The 9493-nt window shown below is 34.8% G+C and overlaps 1 protein-coding gene across 1 annotated transcript in view; it reads left to right on the top strand.

Annotated features, from left to right (window-relative positions):
• Positions 1-7451: 7451 nt before the first annotated feature.
• LOC107666482 (protein phosphatase 1B-like) overlaps positions 7452-9493 on the top strand; it is a 42133-nt gene continuing 40091 nt past the window's right edge. The window contains exon 1 of the mRNA XM_016457836.1: positions 7452-7869. The gene's annotated coding sequence lies outside the window, so the exon portion shown is untranslated. The remainder of the gene's footprint in view (positions 7870-9493) is intronic.

Here is a 9493-nt window from a genome sequence, read left to right as displayed (position 1 = left end):
ACACACACACACACACACACACACACACACACACACACACACACACACACACACACACACACACACAAACACATTGCTATCATGGACTCTTTTCACAGACTGATGTGTTTCTATAAACTTTAATATTGTGAAATATTATTATTACATGTGATGTGATGGCAAACCTGAATTTTCAGCATCATTACTCCAGTAACAGAGTCACTTGATCTTTCAGAAATCATTCTACAGTTTTTTTCAACTGCTTACACACATTTTCAAAACTTTACACACAAATCCAAGAATTGCGCACACAAAATGCAAAATGCATCACATCTCTTGCAAAATTAAGCACTGCATTCAAAATATCACAAACACATCTCAAAAGCAAACATTTGCAAACACCTTTGTCATAATATTAATTCCTGTTAGATTTTTGTGTGTTACATAGAGAATTGTGTGTTGTGTTTTGCAAAAAGTGTTTTATGAAATTGAAAACTGAGTCAAAGCCAGAGAATTAGTGTGTGGTTTTGCAGATTTGGTGTGTGGTGGTGTTTGAGTGTCAGCTTTCAGAAATTGTGTGACAAATAAAGTTTTGTGTGCAAGCAGTTGAAAAAAAACTGTAATATGCTGTTTTGCGGCTCAAGAAACATTTCTTATTATTATCAATGCTTTGTAACATTATGAGTGTTTTTACTGTCACCTTTGATCAATTTAATGCATCCTTGGTGCATAAAAGTATTATTTTTCTAAGAAAAAAACCTCACCCCAAACTTTTGAATGGTAGTGTGTATGTTTTTGTTAATCTGGGCAAACATCCATCACTGCTCTTGATGCCAGAGTTTAGATTGTACTCTAAAGAAAATATTACTTATAATTTTCATTATCCCGAACGCTTCCTTTCATTTTATAATGAAACAGTAAGATAAAATGACACTCTTCTTATGATACTTGGTAACCTCTTTTGTCCTGATACATATTTAAATAACATCATCAATAATTGATGCTAAATATCAGTGACAGCTCCACATGGACAAGAGGGAACATCTTAACTATGTCCCATGCTGCACTGATATAAACTCACACACACATTTTGCAGGTCAGTCTGCGATTTGCATCACTAATTTAAAGACGAGTCTCATTAACCTAGTTTGCCTCATTAGCTAAATGCTTACTACAAATTTTATTCTATGCAAAGAGGCTGGGGATTTGCATGACATTTTTTTCCTCGAAATAAAGCTAAACTATGATCAACTATCAACATTTACATTTATTTCTGCTCTAAATAATTGACAATTAAAATCAGTTCATTTGTATCTTATAATCATGGATTAGGAATACTCTAATCTTCTTGAACACAAGCTGCAGTTCATGTCCTCTGCTCTGACAATAAAAATTCAGTATAATAACTGTATAATAAAAAATAAAACATTCAGTCCACGCTCAACACTCCCCACTGAAATTCCAAATACAGCTGTGTTTGTTCAGTAAACAAATCTGGCTTGTTCTCCTGGAAATCAATGAGCATTAAATGGCATGCAGAGGCAGAAGAAGCCTGGTGGATGCTCCTGAAAAAGCCAGCATTCAATCATTAAATGATCTCTTCTGGATGAACTGCTTTCCGAGAAACACTCTGAGGAATGTGATACAAGGATGAAGGGTTCATGATGTTGTTCTGGGGGTCACTTTGATGGAGTTGCGCACACACATTCATTTGGAGATTTGAAAGTAGCAGCATACCATATAGCTCACTGCAGTGCATGCTGTACTGCTGAACTTTTGTTACCAAGCAATAACAACAATAACTCACTGCGCACATGGAATGTTATTTCGGAAGAATGCTTGTTTAACCTTTCTCTTAGAAAATCTATAAACACAAAAAGATGCCTCAAGAACATTTAGGTGGCATTTTAGATACAAAACAGGGTTGTATATTAGCTGTTGTGTTTTGTTGTTTGTTGTATTGTTTTATTTTCTCCATTCATTTTATGTGATTATTTGTGATTATGTGATTATCTGATTTGTGTTATTTAGCAGTAAACATAAAATAAATAAAACGACAACATGTATCAAATTAAAAGCTGCCAGAGTTTAGCCGTTTGGATGCAAGTTTGAAGGAAGACTAGCTAAAAGAAGAAACTCAAATACAATGGAAGGATTAAAGATAGGAAAGAATAGAAAAGAAAGGAAATATTCTTGCTATAACTTGAAAAGCATGTCATATATATATAAGTTTTATAATTTTATCAAAATGATGTTGCTTTTCACAATTTTAAGGAATGTTGCTTTTTTTATAATGTGGTAAATCATGGTTACAGGGCACAGATAAATTAGATTGTTAAAATTAATTAATTATTTAATTTTTGTTAATAAACTAATTTACATATTACACTTTATTAAATATCAACTGCTACATGTCACTTCACTTCACTTATAATAATTGAACTGTGGAATTAGATGTTGAGACATGCGAGACATTTGATGTTTATTTTTTTTAAACTAGCTGCCTTTCATGTTAGGCTAATTTTAAGCTAGAAAATGGTTTACCTAAGTTGTCTAATAATTCTAATAATACCTACAAAAAGGTATTTGAGTCAAAGTATAGTGCAGGTATGCGAGTCTCATGTGAGTTGAATTACTAAGAACCACTAGATGGTGCTATAAGCTTCTGATCTGAAATAAACACAACAGCAACAGCACTACACACCTGACGATCCCTGCTTGTCTGCTTATATGAACAATATGAAAAATATGAACAATAAGTGCAGTAAAGTCATTTGGAATGTCATAGTTTATTATTATTTTTTGTTTTTAAATAAGTCACATCTCTAAGGTTCTATAATGTTATAGATTATTTCCTATCATTTAGGTAAATGTTGATTCATTTAAATATAATTCATATTTTATACAGAAACAGATTATAAGATGTGCATGTCTTTAGATATGATTATAAGCCATGCATTGTAATATGTGGAGATTGAAGGGTCATAGGTGGGTTAGTCAGTCTCTCTGCAGCTGGTGTGGTTCCCACTATCTCTCACCCACCTGGCTCTTATCCTGTGCTGTTCGCCACAGATCAAAAATGGTCTTAACATTTCTAAATGACAGTGAGCGAAAAATAAACCTCTGAGAGACAGCTGTTTAATGAGAGTATACAGAGAGTGACAGTGTGGCATGTTTTGCATTTGCATATGGGTGAACAGAGAAAAATATGTTCCTTAATTGGTTTTGTGGTCTGTAAATGTTATAGAAATGGATGTCCATGCAGACATGGCCTCATTCCTTTAGGATACGGAAAAAGCAAGGAGGATGTGTTGACCTGAGGCACTGAGAGATGGCATAATTTCTGAACATTATTTCATAATAACATTTTTTATTTACTCCCCCCCCCACACATATACAGTACAACTGACCCTGTTGCAGATGGCAAGACTTGTAACAAAAAAAAACAACAACTTTGTAGTTGGATACATCTGGAGAGGTTGTGAGTGTGTTAAACACTTTTTGTGACAAACAGTCAGTTTGTCACACTTCATTATTTTGTGTTTATTGCAGTCAGAAAGCCTACCATATATAACCACTTAAGGCGTTTTCAATCTTTTCCAGCACTGAGTCCACCTATCTAGACTCTCAGCCACAACCCACCAACTATTATAAAATGCTTCATTTCATAATAACTTACATTAACAACATTAAAGGAATAGTTCAAGGCAAGGCAAGGCAAGTTTATGTATATGGCACATTTCATACACAGTGGAAATTCAAAGTGTTTTAAATAAATTCAAAAATAAATGCAAAAAAATAAAATTAAAATCATAAAAAATAATCACAACAATAAAAGCAAGGAATTAATTTTTTTTTAAAGATTTAAAAATTGATTTAAAATTAATTAAAACAGTTAATAATACATAAAATTGATTTAAAATTAATTAAAACAGTTAATAATACATAAAATACAGGTTAGACGTAGCACAGTCTCTCATTCAGTAAATGTGTTTTATAGGATTTAAATATGACTACTAGGATCCTATCTCTTCTGGAAGCTGGTTCCAACTGCGAGTGGCATAATAGCTAAAAGCAGAGCCCCCTTGTTTTAAATTAACTCTTAGTATTTCTAACTGACTTGATCCTAATGACCTGAGTGGTCTGTTAGGCTTATATTCAGTGAGCATATGTATTGTGGTCAGCCAATAATTAAAATTGACTGAAATATTCACTTTTATGAGTTTGTTTCATCATCAGAACAGATTTGGAGAAATGTAGCATTATATCACTTGCTCACCAGCGGATCCTCTGCAGTGAATGGGTGCTGTCAGAATGACAGCCCAAACAGATGATAAAAACATCACAATAATCCACAAGTAGACTAATCCACACGACTCCATCAATTAACATCTTGTGAAGCAAAAATATGCGTGTTTGTAACAAACAAATCCATCCTTTAGGAGTTTTACTTTTGTTGTATCTTGTGGCCAAAATACAAGTCTATAATCCATAATACTTCCTCCAGTGAAAAACCAAACCCCTGTTGTTCTCTCACATCGAAATCCACTAAATCCACAAATCCACATCAAAATCCACCATTCTCATTGGAGGGTTTTGGACTATTTTTGCTTGTAAATGGTGCTTGATCTGTGCATATTTATCTCCTGTTAAAATTGTCTTAATGATAAATTTATTACAACCACACAACTAAAAATTGTTGAAATATAAAACAACAACAGCAATGATGATAATAATAATAATAATAATAATAATAATAACAATAATATGCTCATCAAAAATTCTGTAAATATAAATAATACATTTTATGTTTTATTTTATGTTTTTTTCTCTCAGTTTTTTTTTTTCCCAATAGTTTTTATTTGTATTTTGTCACCCTGCTGGACAATTACCTCTGGTTAAAAACCTTATTTCTGTCATTTTGTGTTGTCTTAAGTGGAACATAATTAAGCTTGTAGTCAGAGGTTAAACTGCAGATACATTTTAGTATTTACCATATATATCCAAGTTATATACAATAATTGTCAGAAAGAGCACTTATCTCTGACATAATTTGTATAGGTGCTCAAGTCACTTGCCACTTTTGCTTCTTGACCTTTTACTGGTACTCCGTGATAATTTCCTACAATCTACCCCTCTTGATCTTCAGGTCATGACATTTAAATGCGTTATTTTTTTCTTTTTTTTTCAGAGAAATCTTAAATAGCTTCACAATGATTCTTTCGAAGATGAATCAAATGTGACAATAATATCCTAAAAACCGGTTGATTCCTTTAGCATCATTCATCAGAATCATTCTTTATTTGTGCGTGAGTGGTCAGATTCTTTTCAAAATAATTAAGGTAATGTCTTGAGGTGTTAACCAGAATGTGGCATATACAAAATGCAAATATTCTTATAAGCAAAAGTTATAAAATGATAGTTGAATAAATGCTAAATTTGTTTTTACTGCACATAATTTTACAAATGTAAGCATATTTCTTCATATTTTAATTTATAATAATTTACTCACCATTGTGTTTTCTTTCTTTCATGAAATACTAGAATTATAATATTTTGTACTATTCTTTTGTAAGTTAATAAGCTAATACAGTAACAGTAACTTAGTAAAAGGCATAGCTGCAGTCGGGCATCTAGGATGGTGTATGGTCTCAAATAAAGACTAAACCAGTAAATTTAGTGGTGGTGGTTTTCCTCAATAGCCACTAGGCTACAGCTATTTATCCTATTTCTGAATAACAATATTGTAGTGTTCAGACAATCCTAGTCTCCATGGTGATAAAAATCACTTTGCAGTCTCTATAGTGATGCTTCATCAGCACTTACTAGGTGCAGGTTTGGTACTTGGCCTACTGTTTACTGTAGTTAAGTTGATGGGTTAGGCCCATCTGACAACAGTGCCTATCTTTATCCACCCATAAACTCATGATGAGATCATTTATGTGATCACTGAGGAGTTCATCAGCTGGCTCTCCAATAATCTAATCAGTCTGCTATGGTCCTGCTATGATCTAATCAGTGTTGTCATCAAAGAGCAATAAGCATGATGAGGTATTACCCTGCACACAACACATCGTTATAATGACATAACGAAGTCACTTAACTTCAAGCCAACAGAAAGTGTAACAAAAACAGCTTTAGCTACTGTAGCAAAAATCCACAAACTGTTTTTCAAATGTAAAGCTTGAGTTGTGAAGAACTGATCTGACTATGTTTATGAGACAAGATGTTTGTCAAATCTTCATTTTTACAATCTTTACAGGATATTGCATTTCTCAAAATATTAAAGTTAAAAAAGCTTTTTTAAACTTATTAAACCAAGTTTGTTGACTGTTGATATATCTTCAGATTTGCTCTCAAGATATATATACATATGGGTTGACAGAAGTAGAATTTTGATTAAGACGTCTTCGATGTATTTTATTACAATATCTGTTATGCCACTATCTGTGTATGTAACAGTTTTATTATTTTAGCATTTTCATGCACTTCACAAATGGTATTTATAACACATTGTACATAAGTCATCAGTTCACAATATGACAGAAAAATAAATGTGTGAAAGATAATCTTGATATCTCAGATCTCCAGGTTGGTGAATTTGTTAAGTTAAGAGCTAAGAAACTTTAAAAAGCTCATTGTGGTCTGCAGCCTCATCTGGGCGAAATGCAAGGAGGGAGCAATATTTTAGATTTCCCAGCAACCTTGAAAGTTGGATTGTTGTGTCAACTACCGTTGCATAGTCTGATTCTTTAGTCTGCTCCAAATGGTTTGTGTCTAATTAGGAGACTTCTTGAAATCTCCATTTTCATTGCAACAACTTTAAGAACTTGAGTTGAAATTTGCTTATATTTTCTGACTATTTCCAGCTATGGGCTATTTATTAATTAAATTTGGACCAGAAAAGTTTTAGTGTGATCCTGTATCTGATTAAATGTATCTGAAATTCATGTAATGCTATTTAACTATTGATGTAAATGCTAATTAACCCATTCTAAAGTTGTCACAGAGGTATCCAGCTATCTGCTGGGTAAGATTACCTGTGGGAACCAGATTTTGTTACCAATACTAATCAATAATTGATGAAGATACCTGTGAGGTAATTGACAAGCTCACAGAAGAGGTGCAAAGATTATCTGCAGGAGGGGCCAGAGGAGAGCTGCATTTAATATAAATCCTATATCTCTATATAAATCTATATTAGACCTACATTTTCATTTAACTGCATAAACATGCAATTGTCTGAAAACCTCACATCTGTTGACACTTAAGTATATTATTCTAAAGTATATCATTTTCGTAACAAGTACTCTTTTTAAGAGTATGCTATTGTAGGCATACTTCTTTTTCACAAGGGTAAGGGGACTTTATTTTGAGACTTGACTTTGAGACTTAATTTAAGTATTATTAACCAATATTAGATGGGTGGATAGATAGATAGATATCTCGGCCAAAGATGTCAATCATAGAGGCGAGGCCCCTCCCATCACACAGAACCCCAGCGCGCGGCCGTCAATGGCACGTCACCTGTCTCTAACATGTAGCTAGAAACGCTAACACGGCTCTAAATTCAACTCAGATGACCACCAGTCAGGTCGCACTTATTTTTTCGTTGAGCCGAAGTGAAACAGCATGTCAAAGATGTTCGTTACAGCTCGTAATCCCAGACGAGAGCCGTTGAGGGCAGACCTGACCGTGTGAATTTAACCGCATTAGCTAAAGTTAGCCAGCTAGCTGGGTTTACCTTTAGCTGCGCTAGTCGAAACGCGCTAATATCAATAACGGTCCAAATAATTAGATGTTTAGCGAGTGTGTTCTCGTCAGAAAGGCACATTTGACGGCCGCCTGGAACGTGGCGTCTACTGGAAGGGTGATTTGGACACAATTAAAGTAAGTTACACCACATTTGTCAGACTAACTAGTAGGCTAGCGTTATTTACCGGGCTGGACGTGTTTTGTAACTGCTGCGCTGAGGGCAGTACTGCTGCCTGCTCTTGGAAACCGATCTGTTAATGGATGTGTCTCCAAACCTAACGAGTTGCCAGTTTATTTAGCATTTTGAGTATCATAGGTGTTGAAATTGAACGTTATAATTTGCCTGCAATGTCCCAGATGCTGCCTAAGTTGGTAACGTTAGCTAAATTGGTTTGGACACCAACCATTTTAATTCCTGCAGTAAACACTCTTTCTAAAGACAACACCAGAACTGGCATTTAATTATTTAGGAGTTGTTATTGTTTTTATGGAGTGGTTGTTTTCATTTTTATAAAATGTAAATACAGGACTATATGATATATAAATTCACTCCAGTCAGTGCAAAAACAAGCCCATGTTAGCTGGTTATCAGTGTCAGAAATTCACTTTTTACTTTGATGAAGGTCTTATTCTAAACATATATATCATTTGTGTCAAATATTTTGTTGTTATAAATTGAATGAACATCCACTCATAATATATGTGATTTATAATATATTATCAGATATTACACGCAAAACATGTACATTTCATTCTTATTATTATGATTAGCCGCTGAACGCTGAAGCTTTGGATTTTGATGGCTTTTTTGTCCGTTAGGCTTTTTGCTACAAACCCTGGTTCATTTCTGACCCTGTTGGTTATAAGTGTGACTCAAATTAGCTGATGGAAACTACATGGCACAAATAATTAAAAAAATGTAAACCCTTCTGTTACTATGATGACTAAGTCAGCTTCTAGAAGTGATTGTTATATTAAATATAGATCAACAACATTTGCCAGGTCAGCCTTTTTAGTTGAAGCAGTAGAACACTGGAATTCTCTGCTGACAGCTATTAGAGATTGTGGTACTTTAAAATGTAAAAAAAATTGTGTGCTTTGTGAGCATTAGGCAGTTGTAATTTACTGTAGAAATAAATAAAAATGAATAAGACTGTACCGTGTGCTTGTAGCAAACTTCACCCGAGTCAGCTGCTTCAAATGATCCGCCCGCCACCCACCCGCACCTATATTTTGGTGCTTTTCCACTGCATGGTACGGCACGGTACGGCTCGGTACGGTTCACTTTTGGGGGGTTTTCCACTGGGTACAGTTCCTGGTACCTTGTACTTCTTTTAGTACCACTTCGGTTGGGGTTCCAAGTGAACCGTACCGTTACCAAAACGTGACGTGTAAACTCTGCTGATCACGGATTGGCCGGAGAGAATCGTCACTACCTGCGTCACTGAACTTGCGACACAAACACAAAAGAACCGCTAGATTTAAATCAGCACAGCCAGCGAAGGATCGCCAGTTTTGAATGAGCGCACCTTTTTTTTAACAACCAAAAAGTTTTGTTGTCTGTTGCGGAAGAACAGACGTTCCTCTCGTTGATAGCAGAGGAGCGGATCCAGCGAGAGCTTGATGGGGCGACGTGGAATGAAAAAGTTTTTTTTTTTAGGAGTCGTGGTAGTAGAGGCGGCGCAACTATAACGACATGTGAATAATCCCGCCCACTCTAAAGCGGTACTGAACTGCAGTGGAAACGCAAACCGAGCCG

This window comes from Sinocyclocheilus anshuiensis, unplaced genomic scaffold (assembly GCF_001515605.1).
Source record: "Sinocyclocheilus anshuiensis isolate Anshui unplaced genomic scaffold, SAMN03320099.WGS_v1.1 scaffold63, whole genome shotgun sequence".
NCBI lineage: Eukaryota > Metazoa > Chordata > Actinopteri > Cypriniformes > Cyprinidae > Sinocyclocheilus > Sinocyclocheilus anshuiensis.
The sequence above is the reverse complement of the archived record's forward strand: the minus strand, read 5'-3'. Positions and strand labels throughout refer to the sequence as shown.